Source organism: Parasteatoda tepidariorum, chromosome 3 (assembly GCF_043381705.1).
Source record: "Parasteatoda tepidariorum isolate YZ-2023 chromosome 3, CAS_Ptep_4.0, whole genome shotgun sequence".
Taxonomy (NCBI): domain Eukaryota; kingdom Metazoa; phylum Arthropoda; class Arachnida; order Araneae; family Theridiidae; genus Parasteatoda; species Parasteatoda tepidariorum.
The window spans coordinates 21,775,951-21,803,657 of record NC_092206.1 but is presented as its reverse complement, the minus strand read 5'-3'; the positions used below and the strand labels follow the sequence as shown (position 1 = coordinate 21,803,657).

The window sequence follows — 27,707 nt, the reverse complement described above, 5'->3', positions numbered from 1 at the left end:
ATTTAGTTAAGAAAATATTTTTTGTTTTTGCAAAAAACAATGATGTATGGAAACGACGCTTTCCAATATTTATAAATAAATGTAATCATCTTAACAACATCCATCCTTAGCTCCAATAATGATACAGCTTAACTATCTAAGTCAATTTTAACAACAACATAAAATATTATAAATAATTAAGTTAAGTAACTAGCAGTATTATATTAACAACCCATTTTAACATTAATTCGATTTCAGCGGATTGAAATAAATCATGGTTTCTGATTTCATACAAATAGCAAGTAAGTATTTACATTTAATGCTAACTATTTGCGGTACTTACAAATTTGCTGCTCATGCAAATCCATAATTAAAACATTCCAAATATGCGAAGCCTTCACGTGCGCAGAGGAATTTAATTAGTTACTTAGCTCTGAATGAAAAGCCATCCGATTCGCCAATCAGAGTGATTTCTAAATATACTTGATAGTTTTTTCTCTTTTATTTCAATCCAAATTATCTCGATTGCCCGTTGTTTTTATTGTTACACTGCCGCTTTGTTTAACGCAATCGCGTTTTGCTTTTTTCCTTTAGACTGGTCTAGCGTTGGTTTGAAGGTTTGAAATTGGAAAAAAAGAAATAAAACGTTCCACAGGTAAAATACCAAAAGTCAAATTCAAGTGCGTAAGGATTTATTTATAATTTTATGAAGGTTCTTCTCGTTACATCAACTATCACGAACATAGAACAAAATAGCGAGGGGTGGTTCGCAAATTACACTTTTAAATATTTATTTTGGTTTTATATATTAATCTTTTCTTAAAAATTAAGAATTTTTTCGTTTACAAAGGAATTTGAAGCTTAACTTCAAAGTGTATAAATAATCTAATAACTGTTCGAGAACAAAATAGTGAGGAGTGGTTTGCAAATTACACTTGTATATATTTATTTATTTTGTATATTAATCTTTGCTTAAAAAGCAAAACAGTTTTTTTGTTTACTTTTACCTAAATTATCAGCTACTAATTTACAAAGGAATTTGAAGCTTAATTTCGAAGTATATAAATAATCTAATACCTGACCGACAACAAAATAGCGAGGGATGGTTCGCAAATTACAATTCTATATATTTATTTCTTTTGGTTTTATGTATTAATCTTTTTATTAAATTTAAAAACATTTTTTTTCCGTTTACTTTTACCTGAATTATCAGCTACTAATTTACAAAAGAATTTGAATCTTATAAGAAGGAAGCTTAACTTCGAAGTGTATAAGTCATCTAATGACTGACTGAGAACAAAATAGCGAGGGGTGGTTCACAAATTGCATAAATTTCACAAATTACTTATGCAATATACATTCATTTATTTTGCTTTTATGTATTAACCTTTTCTGAAAAATAAAAACAGTTTTAATCGTTTACTTATCAGCTTTCAATTTAAGAAGAAGTTTATAGCTCAACTTCGAAGTGTATAAAACGATTTAAAAGAACGAATCTTGTGAAAAAATTATATTAATTTTCTAAGTGCCCTTTGCAGCTAAGAAATTCAGTAACATCTCCACTTAAAACGTGATATTTCAACTGCCAAATTCAGACAAAGTTACCATTCATCAGTGAAATGTCTTTCATTATTTATTACAATTAATTTGTTTAACTCCTTGAAAATAATTTTTAAAATTTTATGTTTTGTGAGTCAAGGCAGCTCAGTCAGAATAGCAAACCAGCTGCCAGAGTTTTGTTTCATCCTTCTGATTATAAATATAAAATATCTTTTAAAAAATAATAAAATAACTGTTATTGGGAAATGGCCATTAATAAAACATTAATTTTCGGAGTGTTTTAAAGAGGGTATAACTTCACGCTTACTTACAATTTTTCTATTAATAAAAATGAAATAAAGCTTCCTATTTTCTAACGACGTATCTTTTAAAAAAAATAATTAACGTCTCAGTAAAAATAAAATAAAAACTACATTATCATAATTAAAGAATCGCCTTCGAAGTATTATAAGAGATTTCAAAAGTGAAAACTTGATTGACATTCATATATCCTGGCTTTTAATTAAAGCTTCGGTATGTTCTGCGTCAAAAAGCAAGAGAGACGGTTAACAGTTACAAATGTATATGTGAATATTTATGTCTTTTATTTATTATTCACGTGGCCTTCGATGTTAATAGTGAGTGTCACTTTGATTGTAAAGAGCTTTAACGGATATATTGCAAATAAATTAATAGCTATTAAATGTATGCAAAGGTTAAAAAGAAAAACAAAGTTGTTTTTAGTGAAGTTGTGTTGCAATAATTACGCTAAGTAGTAGTTCAAATTTTTTTAATTTTAAGAGTTAAGTAAACTATTACTATTTGATAAATGCGTCTGCACTGTGAAGTTGTAGTTTTAAATATTAGCTAGATTCAATTTAAATTCCTCTGAAACTAGCTGAAATAAAAATAAAATGAAGAGTTAGTGTGTATGTCTCTCCCTGAACTGACTGAATCCTTTGTGCTAGAGTCTTGAAACTTAGACAATAGATGGAAGGAGCAATTTCAGTCCTCGTTCCTAAAAATCGTTCAAAACTTCAATTTAAATCGTTCTTAAAAGACTTGGAAAATGGAGTTTCTTATTAGCTTCGAGCTTGCTATTGATCGAAATTAAATTGCAGACGATTCTTTTTTTAAGTATTTTTAACATAACACTAGGGAGGTTTTCTTGCTTACAGCTCGCATTAACCAAAAAAGTAGTTCTTTGCACGTTCTCTAGTATTTCGTTACTTTTTATTCATTACGTCAGATAAATTCAATGATCAATGGGAGCGTCATAGCAGGGGTGGATGATCTAAATGAAAAGTAAATATAATTTGATATTCACCAATTTAGAATTTCTCGAGTAATCTGAAACCTCGTGATAGTTTTTCTTTATAATTATGTGTATTAAAGTGGATGCTCAATGAAGGCACTTAAAGTGCAACAAACCTCGAGATTATTTCACATAAACAATAAAATTACTAAAAGTAAAAAAAAAAAAAAAAAAAAAAAAAAAAAAAAAAAAAAAAAANAAAAAAAAAAAAAAAAAAAAAAAATGCTGCTTTCTTAACTAATTTATTAACTTCATTCATTTATTAACTTCATTTATTTACTTAAGATCACTTCATATATCTTAGTAATCTCAATAATTTTTAATTAATTTGAATTAAGTTAATGTGCTTCAAAATTTAGCTATCCGTGATGTTATAATTGTGAAAATAATTCACTGTATCTGTTCATTGTATCTGCTGACACGTAATTAGGTTAAAACATTAAGTCATTTTGAATTTTAAATAATATAAGGATTATGGAAGTAAAAACAACAGTTATTAATAGTTAGTTTTGATTTTAAAAATTCCTAAATATTATATATTTTTAATCATAACGCAGAATTTCCAGTTATGTTCTCAAAGAGTTAAAAACTAAACAACATCTAACTTTAATAACATAGATTTATGTTTCAATTAGTTCTTTAAAACTCAATTACGCATGTATTCATTTAATTAAATTATTTGTTTTCAAGTAATCTAGAACACTTTGAATTATTTAATTTTTCAGTTATAATTTGTAAAAGAAATACTGTTCTGAAGAATAAAGCTAATTTTTTATGCATCTAAATGTATTCAACAATAATTTTTCCATTTAATTAAAAGAATGAAAAAAAAACTTAATCTCTATATTTATGGTTTTAGGAAAATTTTTATAGGACACAGCTGTTATTTATTTCTATTATAAGTCTTCATTAGTTTCACAGCTGTGTGTATTCCGCCAGGAAATAAACATGACTCTTTAGTAAGTCAACTTATGCAATTATTTAAAATATGCGCTGGAATAATATTTTCGGTGAATCACCGGTTTGAGATTTGTTATTAACAGAAGTTGGTCAAATAGTTAAATGTATCTAGTATTAAACGAATTAAAGTGGCATAGTATGTTGCGAAACGATTCTAAACCTTATAAAGAATCTGCGGTTGCGAAAGGATGGTTTGATTTTCGATTCCTAATTATTTCGTAGAAAATTTGTGGAAGTTAAAAAGGATTGTAATTTGTAATAAAAGGAAGAGTTAGTGTGTCTGTCTATTCCTGTGTCTCTTGTTTTCAAATCCCGAACTGTTTGTGGTGTAAGGGACAACTTTAGTTCTCAATCCGAAAAACCATTTAAAGATTGCGATTAGTCTTTTCGGGACAAACGTTTGAAAAATGATGATAGAGCGAAATGAATGATTACCTAGATTTGAAAAATATACAGCTATATTTTTTTTAATAAGCGTTTTATATTTTTAAAATTTTTTATAGCGGGTGCAAGAGACAACTTTAGCCCTTGATCTCAAAAACCATTTAAAGAATCCAATTAGTATTTTCAGGACTGACGTTTAAAGAATGAAGATAGAACGAAATGAATGATTACCTGGATTTTAAAAATAATCAGCTATATTTTTTTTTAAAAAAAAGTTTCTTATATTTTTAAAAATTTGGATTGCAGGTTCAAGGGATAATTTTATCCCTCGATCCTAAAAACAATTTAAAGATTCTAAAAAGAATTTTCAGGACAGACGTTTGAAGAATGATGATAGAACGAAATGAATGATTACCTGGATTTGAAAAATAATCAGCTATATTTTTTTTCTTCAAAAAAGTGTTTTATATTTTTAGAAATTTGGACAGCAGGTGCAAGAGACAACTTTAGCCCTCGATCTTAAAAAACATTTAAAGATTCCAATTAGTATTTTCAGGACAGACGCTTGAAGAATGATGATAGAACGAAATGAATGATTAACTGGATTAAAAAAAAATCAATTTTATATATATTGTTAAAAAAAAGTGTTTTACAGTTTTAAAAATTTTTATAGCGGGTGCAGGAGACAAGATTAGCCCTCGATCCTAAAAAAAAATATTAAAGATTCCAAATCTTTCCGGTATAGACGTTTGAAGAACGATGATAGAACGAAATGAATCACTACCTGGTTTTAAAAAATAATCAGCTATATTTGAAGAAAAAAGTTAAAATATTTAAAACTATTTTAATATTAATGTTTAAATTTATTTTGGTTAGAATTTAGAAAAGAAACTAAATTTAAATTCATAAATAAAAAATGGCAATTACAGCGCGTCAAATAGTAACTCTGGTGCTGCTTTTTTGCTGGCTCCCATCCACATGATATTTTTTTACGACAAATTTAACATTTAATGGGTTTTGAACTAATGATTATATGTTATTTTTTTATTTCACCGCATACCCTGTTCAAAACTCGTTCATAAATTCAATTTTACAAGCGTTATAGTTTTTACTTTTTACTCAGCTGGATAAAATGTGACGTCAGGTTCAACACATAAAACTGCAATGGCGCTTATGTTTTTTCTTTCTTTTTTTTACATTTTTTTTTGTTCAGGTGAGCTTATGAGTCAGCCTGGATGGAATGCGAGGTCTACGTCACCGAGTTATTAATTTCTAAAGTTATTTGAAACCATGTGTTTTCTTATAGCTACGCTCTTAAAGATTATTTCGAAGCAATTAAGTTACTTCAAAACAATGTTCATTGAAAAAAAAGAGATTGTGCATAAATATATATTAAGTGCAAAATTAATTCGATTGTGGTAAATTTTGACTATTATGAGTTGCCTACGAGCATTAGCATCAAGTACAAAATTAAATTAAATAATAGTTCGATTGTGGTAAATTTTGACTTTTATAAGTTGCCCTACGAGCATTAGCATTAAGTGCAAAATTAAATTAAATAATAGTTCGATTGTGGGAAATTTTGTCTATTATAAGTTGCCTACGAGCATTAGCATCAAGCAGGATGATACTGAGTATAGTTTTGTTATTTAAATCAGTTGAATTTCTAAAAAACGTGTTTTGCTTAATTTAATTACGTCGCAGAGAAAAGAAACAAATAATAATAAATAAAAGAATAAGAATTGTATAAGCGTGTTGTTATATGGTTTTTAGTTCTGTGCATGATTTCGTAGTGTTGATCAAACCAATTTATTATTTACTTTTTTTTTACCCAGTATGAAGAATGAGTAATCAACTTCCAAAATATAAAATAAGAAAATGATTACTTAATGCAACATAAATTGTTCGGGGTTATAAAAAATATACCTTAAGTTTTATTTTCTAATTATATTTAAATGCGTTCAATGTTTAAACACGAAGTTGCTTTGGCATTTAATGCTAAATATTGCTCACGGTCAAGTGCTTAAGAAGCAGAGTAGCCTTTGCTTTCAATTCATAGAATTGTTCGCGACTAAACGTTTAAAATCAAAGTTGCGTTTGCATGTAATGAAAAGTTATTTCACGCTGCCAGATGCTTAAAAACAAAGTTGCTTTTACATTCAATGCAAAGTATTGCTTGCGAACAAATGATTAAAAAAAAGTAGATTTTGCTTTAAATGAAAGTATTGTTTGCGGCCTAATGCTTAAAAGCAAAGTTGATTTTGCATTTAATGCTAAATATTGCTCACGGTCAAGTGCTTAAGAAGCAGAGTAGCTTTTGCTTTCAATTCATAGAATTGTTCGCGACTAAACTTTAAAATCAAAGTTGCGTTTGCATGTAATGAAAAGTTATTTCGCGCTGCCAGATGCTTAAAAACAAAGTTGCTTTTACATTCAATGAAAAGCGTTGCTTGAGGACAAATGCTAAAAAAAGTAGTTTTTGCTTTAAATGAAAGTATTGCTTGCGGCCTAATGCTAAAAAGCAAAACTGGTTTTGCACTTAATGCTAAATATTGCTCACGGCTTAATGCTTAAATGCAAAATTGCAAGATATTGCTCGCCGCCTAATGCTTAAAAGCAAATGATAATTGAAAGCAGACACTAAATAAACCTTTTAACTGGTTTAAGAGACATTGAAGTTACCCATCTTTACTTCAAAAATGCTGCACATTTTTAATTACTTCATTTCTTATGGCATTTATTAGTAGGAAATCTATGTAGGCAATAAATAATTTTGTATATCAATACAAAATCTAATAATTTACTCTTAAATTGCACAGATAGTTTGGTGGATAGTGTCACCATGGCTTTCATCCTTGTAACATAAGCTGGGTGATCGCTCCTTCTCCGATCGTGTTTTAAAGGTTTGAAAGTCACCATGATTCGCGGTTTAGAAGTGTGGAGATGTGGTAACCTGGTGATAACTATATCAAAATATGCATTTTCGGTCATAATTGTTATAGCGTAGAACAAAAAAACTCCAGCATTTGTCTAATTAAATATCCATGCAGAATGAAAGTATGTACGAAATTTCATGCAGTTTGAATTTTTTTTTTCTCTTATGATCTTATTAATGAATAATTTTGAATTATTTATAGGAAATGACTGAATTAATAATAGGATAATAATAAGGAATAAGAAATATAAATTAATTTTACTAATCTTAGATAAACATAACTAACACGCGTTATTGTTTAAATGAAACGTAAAATTTCATTTCCGTTTGCCACAGCATTTTTAATTATGAAGTAGGGCATTTTATAGTTCACATATTCAGTTAAAATACATTTCATTGGACAATAAATCAATTTGCCTTTGGAATTCTTACTTTATGTTAATCAACTTCTCAAAAACGAATCAACTTTTCTTCCCTTCATTGTTGTTAGATTTCATTATTTCTTTATTAAGTTTAAATTTTTCATACTGAATTTTTCATACAAACGAGTACAATTGTTTTAAAGCCACCTTACACTCTGCATATAGTAATATAACTAATAAAAAAATCTGTATATTTTTTTAAAGGTGATATTATTCTCATTGAAAATAAGGTTAAAAAATTTTTGCTTTTTTATAATGACATGATTTTTGTAATTTACCGTTTATATATTTCTTCATAGATGGCAGCACCATACATTTTAAAAGCGAGCTTTATAAGCTTAGAATCAAATGTTATGAAATGGTGGAAGTCAGGGCAGAAAAATTTAATTATTTAAATTAGAAAAATAATTGTTCCCTTTATTAAAGAGAAAGAAAAGGGGAAAGAAGGAAATTAGTTTTATGTAATTAGCTTGTTTAGAGTTCCGTAAATGGTATTTTAATTTGAATTTATATTTTTCTTTACTTCTCCGGTGAATTTTTTTTTTTATTTTTTTTTTTACCAACTCTTTCAATAGATTACGAATTTTTACTCATATTAAGTGTGGAGAATAAATTTATTTTATGTAACGAAATTCTTTGATTTAAATTTATGTTATGCAATTCAATTTTAATTTAAAAAAAACATTAAACATGTTATATAAAGTCAATTACTATATTTTTCGAAGATTTTAATAAAAAAATTGCTTGAAAAAATTATCTACCGAATCCAGAAAAGTTTTAAAGTAGTAAATATGTGGAACAGTTTGATTTTTCTATCACACACCTAATTCCATTTTTACATGTTTTTGTGTTTAATAAAAAAAGTGAGGAACAAAAATGCTCACAGTGATAATTTTTTTTTTTTTCGTAAAATTTAAATTTTTGTAAAAAAAAAAATGTTTTACCTAGAAACACTTTTTAAAAACATCTGCTTACATAAGTGAAAATTTATTTGCCTAATTATTCCGTTTTACCTTTTCAAATATGAAATATTTCTTTTCTGCTACATTTTAGTATTCACACGAGATTGAAAAATGTATAAGGTCGCGAAAAACGTTTTTTAATATTATTCTCTACAAAATCAAAAATGGAAAGTTTTCTTCCTTCAAAAAATGATACAAACTGTTTCAGACCTTGAACAACATTATCTTTGAGCCTGGCAGATAGTTTGTTCATTTATTAGGAGAGAAGGAGCTCAAACTTTTTTTTTTTAAATTATAAAGTATTTTGAATTTAGATCTTGAGCAAAGATGTCTTCCGGTTTTGCAAAAAACTTCGATGGAATATTGCTGGCACTTCCAATAAAACCAAAATAACACATTGTTAGAACAGAATTAGCTTAGTTCCGTCAGTTTTCCAAGAGCATTTTGAGTTCTCCCTATCCGAGTGTTCACGCTGTTCCGCTTGACTCTCAATAGTATGGAGGTAGCGGGATCGAATCTCTCTTTAACCCTTTCAGATATACATTTGTGATGAGCAATAAATAAATAAATAAGGATCATGTAAGACGTACCAGAGGCAAGTACAATCTTGCCATACTGGTGCCTTTTTTTCACCTTCAGTCAATTGTGTTTTTAGAAATGTATTGCTTTAATTTCTGTAGCATTTTATTCTAGCTTTAATGCGATCTTAGTAATCAAACAAAAATCAGAATTACATTTCTACTTTCAGAGATGGAAGGTCTTGATTCAGAAACTGAAAGAGGATCTAACAAGCAAATTATATTTTTCTGTTGGTTAAATAATTGGGTTTTTGCAGTTAGAGCAACAACAGTATTTTGTCTGATCTGAATCGAAATTTTAGTTTCATTTTGATAAGCGCATCTATGCTTTTTGCTCGTTAGAATTAATGTTTTTTCGGACTTTTTTTTTGATGGCAGGCACTGAACTCTTACGTCCTTCGCCTAGGAAGTTGCCGGAAGTGTTGTTCATTTAACGGTACCCAGTGGGCACCTGTGAACCTAAGTCACGGAGGCGAGCAACATTACCCAAGCCACATTGCCACATATACCCGTTTATAGGATGGGCCACATTCTCACAATGCACAACAGAGAACAACACACAGAGAGAAACATCCATGCTCTTAGCGGGATTCGAACCCGCAGCCATTGGCTTCGCAGTCAGACACGCTAACCGTCTGGACCGGCTTTTTTGGACTTAGGACCGGGACTTTACGGGATACCGACTGGAACCTTAGTGTCTTTGACTTACAAGTCAACAACTTGTACTTCACGTACAAGGAAATTTGGATGAAACTTTATTGTTGTTGTTGTTAATTTACGTCGCACTAGAGCTGCACAATGGGCTATTGGCGACGGTCTGGGAAACATCCCGGAGGAGGATCCGAAGACATGTCATCACAATTTTGATCCTCTGCGGAGGGGATGGCACCCCCGCTACGGTAGCCCGGCGACCTTCGCGTGACGTCGAGCATTTTACGGTAGCACAGTTTAACGAGGACCAATACTGCACACCCTCGGTCCCTACGCAGATTGATCCAAGTGGTCACCTACCAGCACACTGACAGTAGCCAGTGATGCTTGACTGCGGTGATCTGCTGGGAACCGTGTCTTAACGATCAGTTCACTACGGGACAATCTATCATTAGAAGGAAGCAGCAAAAAGGAAAAAGTTATCTGTAGTTACGACAAGAAACGAACCCACTGCCTTCAACGGTCAAATAGTGTCAGTTAGGATCGCCGAAATATGGAGTCGAAAACATATTAATTTCATTAAATCAATTATACTGAAAGTTAATCAACAAGTGAAGATACTTGACGCTGTTTGTCCTATTGTGCTATCTCTTCTACTTGACGAAGATTTATAAGCCTATTTTGAGCACACAAGCCTGAAAATTTATGTGATTGTAATAACCAATCAACAAGTGAATTTATTAAAAATACTATGTAATGCAAACAATCATGAAAACCGAATTTGAAATTGAGTTTAAGAAAGTGATGTTTTGTGATTATGATAGTTTGACGTTATGGATTGTTATTTATAAGTTATATAAAAATCGGCGTAAAAATAATATCTAATCGTAAAATTGGTGAGTTTTAGACTTCTTTACTTCTTTTAATTTGATATAATTGTCTTAACCTGCATTTTTCATACGTGGCGGGCAATCACAAATGCCATTATATTATCAGATAATCGTTATTTGCAAGCTAGAAATAGGGAAAAAAAAGTATTTTTTAATACATAAACTGTTTGTATATTTATTAAGTTTTAGTTTCGTTACATTGGTCATAAGGTTTTAATAAAATTAATATTGATGGAATTAATATTGAAGTAATTAAAATAGCGCTGTGTGGATTCGTTTAAGTTATAAAAATAAAATGAAAAATCATTAGTGCTTGCGATATTTCCTAACAGTCTTATTAGAAAATGTATTTATTTCGACCTACTTAGGTTTAAATTACGTTTAAATTTCGAACAAACATGTTCAGTAGGAAATAAGGAATTTTTTACTGGTGAAAATTTTGTTTGTCAAAACTCAAAAGACTAAAAGTGTTAACAGTTTTCCATAAACGAAACCTAGTCAACTATTTTAAGCTGACATCTTATTTATTAAACATAACCCGTAAAATTGTTGTTTAAGTTTTGTAAATGTTGTCCAAGTCACATGAATTCGGAAATTATTGTTCAAATTTGTATTTTTGGTTTAAATATTTTTGTTCTAAAATGATTTTAAGGCTTCAAATTAAATATTTTTATGTCCTTTACTTTGTTTTTATTGTTCTCTTTTTAATTTTCCAAATCCGTAAAAATATTACTTAAGCATAGCATTTGTAGGTATATTTAATNTATTGTTCAAATTTGTATTTTTAGTTTAAATATTTTTGTTCTAAAAATGATTTTAAGGCTTCAAATTAAATATTTTTATGTTCTCTTTTTAATTTTCCAAATCCATAAAAATATTACTTAAGCATAGCATCTGTAGGTATATTTAATTTTTTTGTTCAAATGATTATTTTTGTTACCTTTGTGGGTATGAAAAGGATATAGCAGGTTTAAAATCTACGAATTATTAAGTTTAAATATTTAGCAGTCATGTTTCAAACTTGGAAAATAAATAATAGTTGCACAACTTTTTTCTAGATTTTCGGTTTTTGTATTGGACTATGTTTCCGAACAAAAACGAATATATATTCGTTTTGTTTAAGCACTTTCAAACTCCCTATGATGTTTTGTAATTCTTATAACAAAGTTTGTTTCGTTTAAAGTAGAAAGATATATATTTATGATATTTTGGGACAATGCAGATATTACAAATATTAGAAAAGAAACATTTATTATAAACAGGTATTACGCAAAAAACAGAAAAACAAATAACAAGAATAGTTTAAATACAGGCGGTCCGACTCGTAATAGTTAATGATACAGGCGTGCTGACTCGAATTCTGCTTCATCCATTATTTGCTTAGTACTCTTTTCATTTCTTATTCTATCTTCCAAAAACTCCAAAATAGTAGCCTGTGTTCTGTAGAATTTCCGAGACTCGCGACATTTTTGGACCCTTCTGTAATCTTGGCACACCAGATGGCGCTGGTCAAATACAGTACCGTTGCCACATAAAAACTTAGTATCTTTCATGGTTCCATTCTTGTCTGCGGAACACACGTGATACATCTGACAATCTGCCTCAATGTCTGCATAATAACCGCCATTAAGTTTGTTCTTGCATGTGAATCTAGTTTTTGGGAAGTCCAGTTCCGAGTAGGTTGGATAGTCCTGAAAGGAAAAAGACATTTTTGATAAGAAATTGAATGAAGAATGCTGTAGTTAATTATATACTTATGTTAAATTTATAGGAAGTGAGAGCTTGAACTATTAGTTTGATAATTAACGAATTTGGTTAATTATATTGATTAATGATATCGATCGATTAATTAATGATACTGTTCAATTAATCAGTGATACCTTAAAGATATATTTGATTAATTAAGGTTTAATTAATGCTGAACATGATAAGTCTTGTTTGAATGAGTTTCGAAATAAACATACTCGTACATACTTGAATGGGAGGGAAAGATAGACAATTGCATAAACCCTGATGGGAAATATGTCATCATATGCAACTAGTCTTGTTATGGACTGACTGTTCGTACATTAGTAAAGAAAGTTTTATTTATTTAAACTAACTTTATTTTATGTATACTCACCATTGAAATTAAAAACAAACTTAATTTTGCATTACCTATGTTTTGCAACAATTATTAAAAAAAATTAATTCAAATAGGAGTGGAAAAAATCAATATGGCGTCTATGAATATGCCGAGCTCACCAAACATATTTAGTATCTACTATAAAACATTTATTTACAGGTTTGAGTGCAATTTTTGACGGTAATTATTAGAAATTACAATTTTAACATAAAATTAAAGTAGTTCAGATAACAAAAGTACTGGTTTAAATAAACACGAACGCATAGGGCCACATTTCCTTTATGTGGCCCTATGCGATGTTTTTAGAAATAGGTTACTATGCAATTCTCAATTCTTATGATGTGCTATATCTAATCTACAAATTTGTAATTGGAGGTCAGAAACACGCTCTAGAATCTTGAAATAAATTAATAAACCAGAAATCTATTTCTAAAAAAAACATTTTTTTATTATAAACATATAATTTAAATCTTATAAAATAATTCTTTATACTTATAGTTGCCAAAAAGAGGTTCTCCAACTTCAAATTTGTATGTTTTCAAAATAAACAAAAATTAGTCAATACGCTTGCTTAATATTATTTAAGCTTAAAAAGACGTGTATGTTATTAAATCCAATTTTTTAAAATATCCAACACATTGGAAATCACATTGGACCAACACATTGGAATTTTTTAAAATATCCAACACATATCCAACACAAAATATCCAACACATTGGAACCTACGTTGACCTAGTGTGACATATACGTCTCGAGAATTACGAGAATTCTTCTTTTCTGAAACAGAACTGTTTTCACACCAAGCAAATGTTTTTTATTCTTTTAAAAAATTTAGTAGTCGACAAAAGACAAATTCATTTGGCTAAAAAAAAAATAACTTTTTTAATAGATTTTTTTGTGATGGCATTTGAAAAATTTAAGTGTTAATGGGTTAAGAAGGTTGATCACGTATGTCATTTCATATATTAGGTGTTGCGTATTTGCCACTCTTAGTCTATATTTTTATAAATCTTTGTCTATCATCAAGTTGACTAATCCAAATCCGTTATCAAACCTTAAACATATGTTATTGAAAACTTCTAAACCTATTTGATTGAAAATTGAGAGGAGGTGAAAGGTGATTACTAGAAATACATTCGTAGTTCATCTAGCAACCAAAATGTTATTGTTGTTTTAAATCTGTCTTCTTCAATAGCTGTTTGTCCGGTTTTAAATTTTTTTTTATTGTGCTATGTTGACCCAACATTAAAATCCATCATACCATGTTGGGTATGTAATGTTGGCCCAACTTAAAAGAGGTGCCAATTCCTAAATTGGTATCTTGGGCAGATCAAGATGTTCCCATTAAACTGTATGTTGGTCCTTGATAGGAATTCAAGATTTTAACCATCATATTTATGTTCGTCCATCAAAGGAAAACCATCAAGATTTTCTGCCTTGGGTTTAAAATTTTGACTAAACTTTTGACAAGAATTTCTAAAATAGATATTAAGAGCACAGATTACAATGCACTCTGTATAGTGCGGGGTTGTTTGTTCGAAAAATCGAACTGGGGTAAGAAAGACTGAACTAAAACAATACACGTTTTTATTCAAAACTGATTATTAAAATATTAGTTTCCAAAGTTTTTGAATGTATTCGCCGAAAAATTTCTTTTCATTTAGTTTTGGAAAAAAAATATTCAACTGATAACTTTGATATTTTTATATTGTTTTAAATAAAATTATTTACGTTTTTATTATTTCTTGATGATTTTACATTATTTAAAATGTCATACTAAAAGCTATACATATGAAGTTTCGATTTTTTTCCAATTTGTTTATGAGCTACAAAAACAAATAGCGTTTCGATAACAAGCGTTTCGAAGATTAGTTAAAAATTAATAAAATTGAAAAGAATAATTAAAATTAAAAAATAATAATTCCTGTTTAATTTACAGGAATTATTTTTCAACATTTTTTTATAAATATTTCTTGCTATTTTAAGACACTTCAAAGGACTTTTTAGGTCAGTAAAGGTCATCATCATTCTCGGTAGCTTTTCATGTAGTTGAACACACGTTTTTTTTCGAATTAGGTTTTTAGTTTGTGATGAATTAAAGATATTTTCACTTTAGTATGTTTTTATTTCATTTAACGAAAATCGAATTTTTAATATACACGTCTATAAGTTTCAATAAATTGTGACGATGTTATATATTCAAGACGATGTTATATCGAGATCGTCTTTTAGCAGATCATATTCAAAATCTACAAATCTCATAAAAAAGTCAATCAAATCAATATTTTTAAATGACATATTATTAACTTGGAACGGAAAAGAACTTCGTAATTTATTTAACAAACTAATTAAATACATTTCAAGACCTGTCGAATTATGCAAAAATAAATTTTAAAATTTTTGCTATTGGATTTTTAATAAGACAGTCAGAATGTCAGAGTGCTCTATCTGAGTGTGAGACAGTCAGAATGTTCTATCACTCTAAATCACGAGCATAAATTAATATCATTTATTTGGACTATTAGTTCAAGATAATGACCTTAAACACTGACATTGAAAAAAGGAGGACAATTTATAAAATTGCTTGCGGTTAGATCTGTGAAAAACAAGATTGCTACTAGATAAGTGAAATTGAATTTTTTTATCTTTAAAAAATAGCTAGAATGTTTTGAAATATTTTTCTTTAAGGAAATAGTATCGGAAACGTATGTCTATATACATTTGTTGTAAAATTCGCTGAAATATATTATTTTAATGGGAATGTCTTACCAGATATATTGTATTTTAATTGCGAATTAATCATTTATATTTCCTTAAACTTTCACCGATGATCGCGTATAGGTGTCAATCGTTTATATCACATGCAAAATATAAATTTGATGCAAATATTTTACACGCTATTATGAAATATGCGGTATATTGTGTGTAAAATACTTTGTTTAAAAAAAAAAAACACTATAAATGCGTCTTATTTTCCCCTTTTTTATTCCTTCTTTAAAATTTATAATTGTGATGATTTGATGTGAATAAAACTCTTCTAGATAATTGCTGTTTGCATAATTCAGTGATTTTTTTTTGAGTAAATTCAACTGAATATTAATCTAGATATATAATACATAAGTTATAAACGTTTCTAATCTATCAGAGTGCCTTTATATTAATAAATTATTAATGTATAGAAAGCAAAGCAGAGATTAAATAAAAAAAATTAATTATTAGTCAATTGTAATTTATTGCATTATTCATATAACAAAGATGAAAACAAATGAATTATAAAATAATCGAAAAAAGACTTAAGTTCTTTTAATAAAAAATTTATCGTGCGTGTTATATAAATTTTTTATCGTAGTTAAATGATTATTATTATTAAATGTTAGTATCAGAAAAGCAATTTCTAACGTTTCATGTCAATTTTTGTGGAATATTGATTATAGTTGATTATTTATTATTATTTAAATATCTATTATTTTCCGGTAGTGAAATTAATTGCCATGATTTGTTTTTATGCAAATAAATAGCTCACAATAAATTAGATAATATTTATAAGCTGATATGCATAAATAAAATTCCAAAAACAAAAACAGTAAATAAACTATATTAAATTCAAGTTTTTTTTATCAATATATGCAAGTCTATTAATAGTTTTTTTCCTTATTAAGATTTAAAACAGCAATTATCTGCTATATAAAAAGAGGATAAGCAGTTATTGCTTAATGTTGATTATTGTAGAATATTGATTATTTTTGAATAACTATTATCGCAAAACCTCAATTGTTTTTAATTATTTATTCTCCCTTAGAGAGTGTTGTTTGCAACTTTACTTTTATACAGAATAACTCACAATCGATACATTTTAGAAGCTGATAGGTATAAGTCCAAAAACAACATAACTATCAATAAAGGATAACAGCCAACTATTTCATATCAGCGTTAGCCAATTAAGTTTCTGTTTATTGAAATTATTTAAAACAATGTAATTTAATTACTGTTTGCTATGGATTAGGTGGATCGTTATTTTGAATGCAGATTGTTGTGAAATTTTGAAAAATGTTGAAAATTCACTGTCAATTAGTGATAGTTGTTGATGAGTTTTCTTTAATATTGATGATACAATAAAATTTTTATATTTTAGAATTGATATCGGAAAATTATATTGAATAGAATGCCAACCATTATACGGATACAACCAACAAACTCTATTACAATTTCAAGCATATCAAGCATTTTTTTAAGACTTTTAATTTTAATATTTAATTGCTTGTGTCACTCACTTAATTTAAATGTGTAGTTTTAAATCCGAGTGTCTAAAAGTATAAAGAAAAACTATTTACTAAAATGATTAAATTTGTTCAAAGTTCATGCATATTTTTTGTATAAATTGTAATTGTTTTTTATAAATTGTATCAATTTTTTTTAAATATCTTATTTGTATCAAAGAAGTAAAAATTTTTTAAAAATTTTTTCTATTCCTGGTTTAACAATTGATTTCATTTTTACACTAAAAATATAATAACTAAAAATTACGAGTTAGATTCAGCTGAATTCTTAAGTACTAAACAATGGTAATTAAATAAAAGAACAAAAATCACATTTAAAACATACCTGTGAATATATATAGCATACAACTATTGATAATATTACGGGCAATCCTTGCCATTGTTTTATAAGCGACATTTGAATAATTTTATTTAACTTAAAAGCTTTGTCTTGATTAAAACTTCGCAAATTCAGAAAGAGCGGAAGATTCTGAGGTGATATTTCGAAAGTAAAACTTGTCACAAAAGTCTGAGAAACGAAGACTGATTTCTAAAAGGGTAATGAATCATCTTCAGGCTGTGAATCTAGGTCAAGACAACTGGTTTTACGAACGCTCCCGAATAATGTTAAATGCTTGAAAAGGCCTGAGACAAGTAGTTTTCAAAGTGACTGAGTTTGATTCGTTTGAATGGATTGATATGAATAATATTTCAGTTATGACATTTTGTGGTATCATGTGCACCAAATTTGCAGTCATGGGGTTAAAAGTAACGCTGAGAGTTTTATTATTTTGAAATATTTTTATTTACTGCTCGTAATATGAGCCAAGTAAACATGTAACAAATTTTAAGTATGGGAATTTAAAGTATTTAGAATATGGATATTTTAAAAGTTTTTCTTAAGAGAATTTACCATTTATCACCGCTACCATACATTGTCGTATTCAGTCCCTACGTCATCCGTACGTCTACCGTAGGGACTGAATCAGGTCAGTAACTTTATCTAGTTCAGTCTTGTAAGCAAACAGGATGTTGTCTCAAAGTAACATTATCAGAAACATTTTAGAAGTTAATTTCACAAACTTGCACAGCAGAAGTTCTATTTTCAGGACATAAATATTATTTATCAGTGCAACCTTCATAAATTTCTTTTTACTTGCCTTTTTTAAAATTGTATTATAACACTGAGAAATATTCAGGATTGTGTAAGTTCATTTATAGCCATGCAAAGATAATTGCAATTTTAAGATGCTCTATAAGCTCTCATACTTTAATTATTTCTTCGTCTAGGCAACTACATTTGTTTTTGAAGTTCCGAAATACTAATATTGGTTGTTTATGAAAAATTATATACATTCTAATATTTTTTTTAAGACAGAAAAGCAAGAAAAAAAATATGAAATCAGGATACACTTTATTGCTAGACGTACAGATTTGGGAGTTATGGTATCTTGCTAGCCATGCTTTATTGTTATTGCTACGTTGCATACTTAAATGTTAACCTATTTTTAGATGCTTTAAAGCAATGTCTATTTTTATTTAATTATGAATAGAGTTTCTAAAAGTATAATTTGTTTGGTTTTTCAATATTAAGAAAGAAGCAAGGAATCTTTATATGGCAATAAGAGAAAACGCTAGCTCATTTAAATATAATACAAGTCAATATTTTATTTAAATGAAAAAAAAATACCTTTTTTATTTCAAAATTATCGTATAATTAATAATCAATACTTAATGTTTTATTATCATATGTTTAATGTCTTAAGCAAATTAATAATAATGGAAATAAGAAAATGAAAGAGAAAATTTTACGAATAAGTTAAAAAAAACCCTGTTTTTTCATTATTAAATTGCATAAGTTTTTTTATAATAGAATTATTTTGACTATGCCATATATTTATTAAATTGAAATAATTTAAGCCGTGAACAAAGAACCATTTTTATACTTCTTAGCGAATAGTTTTCCTTTCTCCGTTAACTTTACATAGTTTTGTAAAAATGTTTTTCATTTTAAGTGTGATGCTGCCATCTATATCTCAATCTTTCAGTTATGACGACAATTATTCTGAAATAGAAATAATATTCTCATATAATTGACTTTATTTTGAAATAAGTTGATAAATTAAAAAGAAATATAACTGTTCTTCATTGAACCACAAATTATTGGCTTAAAAATTTTTATTTCTTTTCTCATAAGCTGATGTCTCAAAATCCATATATCCAATAAATTTTTAAATAATTATTCTTATTTCTTATTTTTATAATCATCATAGAATTTCGAATAATAAGTATAAAAATCCTTTATCTTTCTTAATATAAAGTGCGCAAAAAAAGTGGACCACCCTGAATAACTTTTGATTTAATGATTGAATATTTGCGATCTGGGACTCAATCTTAATGGCACCAGGGGGTGACTTCATATATTCTAATTAATAAATGCAGACAATATCTTAAAATCAGACAAAAGGAAAAAAAAACTAACATTCTCCGAATTTTTGACGGATTTGGATTACTGACTGCAACAGGAAAATATAGTCCCAATAATTTGGACAGGAGAGCTCCCCAGAGTTCAGACCCCTTAATATTAATTTTACTTTTTGTGTATTTCCCTACACCTCTAGAACTTTTTAAATGAATTGAAACATTTTTGCACATAATTGTAAAATTAGTTTATCAAAAGGTGCAATTTGTTTTTTTAATTATTGATTATTTTTCATTCTCTTGTTTAATAATGGCCGAAAAAAATTGAGTGCTTATAATCATATATTTATATATNGACAACAAATATCTCGAATCCGACGTCCGCGCGGACGGCCATTTTCCCATTAATATTCGTGATACATTTTCAATATTTCATTTGATTCTGATGATTCCTTCATGGTGTTGCATTTTCTAAAAACAGCAGTTTATATATATATATCGTAATATGCCTTTAAAGGCTAGATAGTCGACGAAATTTAGGCTAATTCATTTAAAAAAGCATTTTATTAATGGATCTTAAGTTATTTAAAACAGTGTCCGTTGGCTATTTACATTGATGGGATTTTCATTGCAGGGATGTTTGGATTTGGCCCAGATTTATCTAGCCATGCAAATAGGAAAAAGCTAAGCATTTTTGGTGCGCTTGATATTTAAAGAGAGGTTCTGAAAGGGAGGTTGTTGCAAGGATATTCTTATCTTAATGTAACGTCATTCAATTGATAAAATTGAAGGATTTTGATTCGCTAAGAGGATAGCTCCACTCTGACGGTGGGAAGTTTTTGGGACTATCTTAATGCGTACTTTATCTACGAATTATTGCCCATTAACTTCAGAAAATAATATTTTATCTGGCCTTATCTCGTTTATCTTGACTTTTTATGGCTCTTTGTGACAGACCGATTTCTGTATCTTAAACTTGATAAGAAACATCTGTTTAAACTTATCAGTTAATATAGAAAGACTCTTTATGAGGAATTCTATATATATATTTTTTTTCAATATCTATCGAATATTTAGTGACTAATATTGGTAATATTATTATACCTCATTTGTTTATATTTTATAGATATTCCTTCCCAGACCTTTTAAATTTATAGAAAATAACAAGATAAGATAACAAGATAAGGATTACAATATCAAAGATTTCTTCTTATTATAAAACAATGTCTCTTGATTCCAGTAGTTTGGTTCTGGGATCTTTAATAAAACACTTCTTCTTTCGGCAAAGGATGCTAGAGAAAGAAAGGTACGCAAAACGGTATGCAATCATTAAGCGAATAAAAAAAAAAGGAAATAAGGGACAGTCTAGATGATCTTCTGAGACCAAAAGAAAGATATTTCGAAAAGAATTATCTTGGACAAAGGTCACCTGAGGAATGAAAGAAGAAAGAAAGTCATGAACAATAAGGGAACAAACATGGCCCAAAAAATGTTGTTTATATGAAAGAAGCAATAAATCTTCAGGTTGCTATTTGTAGCTGAAAATCAAAGCTTTCTTCTCAGGCAGATAAAATTATTGTAAGTATATTCCCTAAAACTTAGTTTTGAAAATAATGATGTTGGAGATGTAAGTCAGTAAAGCGAAATATCGAAGAAAAATAATGCTGTGTAGTATTAAAATATATAAATAATAAATGATATGAGTTAAAAACTTACATGTCACAGTTATTTTAGTTATAAATTTGTGCCAAAGCAAGAAATATTGCAATTTCCTTGCTTTGCACATTGATTTATGCATAAAATGTTTTGAATGTACTATAAATAAAATTTAACACCACTTTAAATAAATGATAAATAAACTGCAGAAATTTTCTCAGGCGGTTACAACAAGGTAAAATATTCCGTAAAATATTTCAAAAATAGTATATAGTTTTTTTGAAAAATAATTTTACTTGCTGTCATCAGAAATTCCCTAACTTAATTGAAAGCTATTCTTTTGGCCAAGCATTTGAATTTTTAACTACAATTTAACTTTAAGCAAAAAAATATCATGTTTTATTTTAATATGCTTTTATGTTTATTTAACATATTAACACAAATGAAGAAACAATGAGAATTAACATCCTATAATATTTTAGTTCAAGTAGTAAGTAAATTGTTGTGTTATATCATCTAATAATATCCTTTAAGAATAATCTGTGGGAAGAAGATTCAATAAAATATGTAAAAAGCATTATTTATAATATATTTAAAGTGAAAAAAAATATATATAAATAGATAAAGTAATACCAGTTACAGAAAGCTCCAGATTTTTATTTACTCAATTCCTTTTCAATTACTTTCAGACTAGCTAGAGCGCTCAAGTCTCTACTCGAGCTATGGACTGAATGATAATGGAAGTGTAAATCGTATCACCGTATTATCACCAAAGGAAATTTATCGTCAATCAAATTTTTGACTAATGCTTTCTACTCTGAGAAAAATATCTGGTAAATTTATCGCACTTTATGGTAATTACGTTTCTGGTTAAAAAACATAATTCTGGTTAATAAAACCAACATATAGATATTATTATTTTTCAAAATATGGGTATTATTCATTTGGTCCATTCTATCCCCTTTTTTTATTTGGGTTTTCTAAAAAGTAACATTTTTCCTTTTTAATCAACCTGAAAAATGTAGTAATTAAATTTTATTTTATTTCATTATTCATCAATTATAACAGCTGTAGTAATCAACAGTTACTGTGAGGAATTTCTGAAGCTCGACGAAACTGAAATCAATACTTATTTAAACAGATGAAGTTGAAAAAATCTTCATTCTAAAAATTTTGATTTAGAAACAATTACATTTTAATTTTGACTTTTGTTATAATAAATTCTCAAGTAAAGAAAGTTAATTAACTCAGGTAATCAAAGTAACTACTCGAAATTAGCACATTCAATGATTAAAGGCGTTAATTAAATCGTCGGAAAAATCAATGGATCTTAGGAATTGCTGTTGAGGGCAAATGAGTTTGATTTAAATTTAAGATGGATGATAATCGCTCTTTAATATTCATTCAAAATTTTCAAGGCAGTGATTTAAATGACTTTCATTCGAAGTAGAAATAATAAAAACAAATTACACGCAGCAGAAACTTTGCGATAATATTTAGGGAAGCAAATTTCGCACTATTCAATTTAAAAAAAAAATATAGCATATTTACAAATTTCATTGCGATCATCTAATCTTGAAATTTTGAAAGTAAGAAATTTCAATGTGGAAGCCGTGGTGGCTCAGGGGATAGGGAGTTATCCTCTCAATGCGGTGTCCTAGGTTCGAAACAATGCGGTGGCTGGTTGGTACGAATACTGCTACCGGTTCGCATCGATCACAGTGCTGATGTAAAATATCTACAGTAGTTAACTGGATTGTGGTTTAATCCTTACAGCTTGGCTAACCGTGAGAGGTTTTCGTGGTTTTCCTCTCCATGTAACGCAAACGTGGGTTAGTTCTATCAAAAAGTTCTCCAGGAAGACTAGTTTTACCCAGTACTTGATCTAGGAGATTCTTTTTCTTCTTTGTTGGATTCAAAATTACAAGGCTATGGAGTATTTGGTAGTCATTGGAACATTGGTAGTCATAAACTGAGATTTGGACCGGCTGTTCAACGCCGGTAACATAATAAAATAGTAAAATTTCGATGTGGATTTGATCATGCACGCAAGTTTATTAAAGTGGTATGAACGAATTCGGCTTTCATATCATTACTAAGTTTATGTTAATTCGTTTCATCATGTAGAGTGATGGAAAATTGCAATCGAAATTTCAATCATTTTCCGACTATCTGGAGCACTCAAATATATAATATCCGTGATTTAAGGGGATGCAAGTTACAATTGTTTCCTTTTCGTATTAGAACAACATTTATCGTGATACAATCGCCAAAAGAAATAAATCGTCAATCGACATCCTTGTTGCTGTTATATTAGCTAATTAATTCAAAATTTAATTGAATCTTGGATGCCAGAATAAGAGGAAGGTTTTCTCTGACATTTATTGCTGTATTTTGATACTGTAAGTTAAATTTCAGACCTCATTAAAATAAAATAGAGTTCTACCATTTTAACTGAAGCTAAATGTTTAAAGATATCACGAGCTTCAATCGCTTTCTGACCGCTACAAGTAGAATTTATCGCAATGTAATCACCAAATATCGTTAATGAAAATTTCGACTAGCGAAAAGAATAAAATTTTAAACCAGCTTTATATTAGATAACAATACATGATTTTATGACCTCTGCAAATATAATTTATTGCGATATTATCGGTAACTGAATTTATCGTCCATCATAAACACCGGACACAGATTTAAATTATAATTATGTTTATGTGCACAACTATAGTGCAAGTTTTAATCGTTTTTTGACATTTATCTCATAGAAAATATAATTTTTTGAAATTTAAAATAAAGTTCTGTGTCCATCGTGAACGCTTTTGTTAAACATTCATCAAAATGTTGACTTCCTTTGCAACATGAACCAAATTACAAATGCAAACTATAAAGTACAAAGAAGATAGGAAGACATTCCATTGTAAAAAATTTTGAAATTTTGTGAGATAACTTACTCAGGTATAAGTTAATACAATGTTTCATATTATGTTTTCTCGTTAGGTGGCTCGTAATGCAATTTATATATTAGATTAAGAAGAAAATAATTTAATTTTTGACCAAAAACGCGAAACTATAGAATGCATCACATTTCGTAATTAACTTCCATCACCACTGGTGATTCCCATAATTTTTAAAAGTGATGTATCCTATTTTTTCTTCTTTTTTTGAAAAAATAACAATTGAATTTTTTTTCAATTTTAATTCCTATGTTAAACTAAGTTTATAATTTTTTAAATTTTATTTTATTATTTTTAAATGTTACTTTCACGCAAATGACCTAGTTTATTCCACAAATTATTAAATCCACGAAGTTTTAAAATTACAAGTTGAAGAAGCTTAAAAGTCATTCCAAATAGTTTCATTTTCATGGTTACAGTTATAGATTAATATTATGCTGACAGCTCAATCAGATATCTTTTTTAAACAAAAAAACTATTTTTCTGTATCCTGATGTTACGTTTATTAATGTTATACTACAGTTTATTAATGATCATTACTATTTCATCGTCACTTGCGTGAAAAATCAGCCAAGAAACGAAACTGAGTAATTAATGAATTCAGTGCTATTTTAAAAATTAATTCTTAATTCTAAACGAAAAAAAATATTTAAATTCAATGTTTCCTACAATATACGATGGAAGTTGATTTGTTAAATTGTAATTTTATGCATTTCAAGATAAATTGTTGAGTCAAAAATATTTCGTAATTATTTCCTTCTTTTTTTTTTTTTTTCTTTCTAAAAAAAAGAAAGGTTTAGTTATTTTCTTCTCATTCAATCCTTTGTCTAAAATAATCTTTTTCTACTGAATTATGTTAATATTAATCACTACCTAACATTCATTTAAATTCCATACTTTTAATTGAAAATAACGAGAAAGTAAATATTTTCTCTCAAGGCATCAGACGCGATAACTTTCAACTCTACCAAATTTTCTTTCCCTCCAATATGATAAAATGCATATTTTAAAATCTTCCTATCACTATCATTCATTAAAGAGCAATCAGTTATAGTAGCCGAAATCACCAAAACCTCGCCAAAAAGAAAAAAGAAACGAATTCCTTTCTCGGAAATTTTTATAGAATCATAGTTGAAAATGCTTCCTTAAAGAATTTTAAAATTGCTTTCAAAAGAACTTAGTTAAACATAAAAGCTTCGTCAATGACTAATAAGTTTAGATTGCAATTTTCGGGCGTTGTTTTCAAAAACTCCATAACGAGTTGGCGGTCGCCAATTTTTTTTTCTGGCTCTTTTTCGCTTAGTTTCGAGAAAGACAATCCTGATAATTAATCACCAGGAGTCATCATGAATTCAGCTCTTTTGTTTAGTATTTTAAACAAGATTCCGAAGCGTTCTGTGACAGCATTCTTCCAAAGAGACAGATTTCGACAGCAAAAGCTTTTTGGTTGTAATTAATGATTAATATAGTTACGTTGGTTTGTTAACGGAAACTTACCGCTGCTACTGTTTGCCGCTTGATTATTATTATTATTTTAGTGGTATTCTTTGTTTTTCCTAAAGATGTTATTGATTATTATCTTTTTTAATTTTGTTTTCTGTTTTAAATGAAGTTAAAGAATTGCATTGGGAGTATTATGGGTAACCCTTCTGTTTACTTTTAAATTTTTCTTTTCAAATTTATTAGTTTTAATAAATTAGTTAAAAAATAAACTTTTGTATGAATACTCATTATTGTCAATTAGGAAGAATAAGTATACTTTAGACTTTATTATAATTAGTGAGTGTTTTCATATTTTATGGAGAAATTTTAAGGTATTTCGGATATATATTTTAACTATGTTTTTCTCCTGAATTAGGTTTGAATTCATTTTGATTTTTCTTTTATTTATTGATGATGCTAATAAAAATATGATTTTTCTTTAAAAAATAAGTTTTCCTTTAATTTTTTTTATATATGTTTTGGTTTGAAGATTTTGATTTCTATTTTTAATTCAGGATATTGAGAATGATCTGTTTTTTTTTTAATTATTAAAAATGATATTTTTTTTTAAAATGAATAAGTGAAAATGTTTCGCATGTTTCTTTTCACTCGATCCTTTTTATTTCGTTAATTTTAATACAAAAATTAATTGTGGTTCAGACGAACTTTTTTTTATGTTTTAGAAAAAATATTCAATGTTTTAATGTTTTCGAATTAAACAGAATAATAATTAAACAGAAAATTTAAGAAATTACATTTTACGAATATTTTTTAAATATGTTTTAAACGTTAATTTGCATTTGATCAAAAAACTCCCGCAAAAAAATAGAACATACAATTTGTAATAAATAAATAGTTGATTTTCGTATTAACAAACACCTTAACCAGCGTTTTTTTTATTAATTTTTTAATTTTAAATAATATCTAGTCTTAAAAAAAATGTTTTTAAATTATATTTCCTTTGAAATAAATAAATAACATCTAGACTTAAAAAAAATGCTTTTAAATTATATATCCTTTGAAATAAATAAATAATGCGTGTTATTTTATTTTGTGAAGTAGCAAATTTAGCTATAAATGTAACTTAGAGCCAAATCGTTGATACTTGCCTTCAATCTAGTTTCATATCAAAGATAGTCGTTTTCTACACCTGGACAAGGACATCCTCTCCCATGAGAAAAACCAGTTTAAACCTCATTCTTTTTAGGTAGATTGAAACAAACATTAAAGTTTTGTTGATCGGTAATTTTACACAGAAACTGCGTTACGTTACAGCTGTTATTTTGTAATTGCTGTGTGAGACCGGCTATTATTTTGGCTATCGGCTATTATTTTATTATTTTGGTAACCGGCTATTATTTTGTAATTGGATACGGAAAAAAATCAATTGAACTATTGATTTCTTGCCCAAACATTTTTAACCAATAACTAGTTGACTCGACATCGCAAGTGCAATGATGAATTAACTCGTCACTGTGTTACAATATTAACAATGTGTTGATGTTGAAAACAAAGCAGTGAAGAGAGCTCCCATTTCGTATCGTCTAAAGATAGCCAAATATGTGTGTTTTTCAACTTAATCTACATCAATTGTTCAATTCAGAAAAACCTTCTTTATTACAAATATTTAATCACCTTTTGAAATGAATAATCTCTTTAAAAAGTATATATCATAATCATATGTGTAATTAACTAATTATATTATTTAATTCTATAGTATTGCTGCTAAGTCATTAAGAAAAAAACAAACAATAAATGATTGACTATTAATGATGTTTGAAAAATTTAAATTTTTGGTTTTCAGAAACCTAATTTTTTAGTTATCTTATTTTTTTAAAAAAAAATTTTCTAAAGGAAAAAAATATGAAATGTAGCATAATTAGGCTGGTTGAAAGATCGTAATTTTCATCTTGAAGTTTTTTTTACATAGTTTATGTTTTAATAATTTTATGCAAAATTTTCGGTCGGAGAATTATATTGGTAAAAAATAATTTTATGCAATAAAGAATTATTGTACTATATACAATAGTACAATACATTACTTAAACTCTAATATTACTCTTCAATGTATATAATTGAAAGAAAGAATAGAATTATTGTCCTTCACCACTATCTTGCAAAATATTTATCAATTTTTTATTTTGATTAATTCGGATTAAGGTTATAAGTAAAGGTTCAAACTGGGCAATCGTATT

At 27.9% G+C, this 27,707-nt stretch overlaps 1 protein-coding gene and 1 long non-coding RNA gene across 2 annotated transcripts in view; one reads left to right on the top strand and one right to left on the bottom strand.

Moving 5' to 3' along the window:
• Positions 1 to 572, bottom strand: part of LOC107443662 (metabotropic glutamate receptor 3-like) — a 73,446-nt gene extending 72,874 nt beyond the window's left edge. Inside the window, exon 1 of the mRNA XM_071178403.1 lies at positions 323 to 572. The gene's annotated coding sequence lies outside the window, so the exon portion shown is untranslated. The remainder of the gene's footprint in view (positions 1 to 322) is intronic.
• Positions 573 to 10,226: 9,654 nt separating this feature from the next.
• Positions 10,227 to 27,707, top strand: part of LOC139425130 (uncharacterized) — a 187,474-nt gene continuing 169,993 nt past the window's right edge. The window contains exon 1 of the long non-coding RNA XR_011636359.1: positions 10,227 to 10,621. This is a non-coding gene — a long non-coding RNA (uncharacterized lncRNA). The remainder of the gene's footprint in view (positions 10,622 to 27,707) is intronic.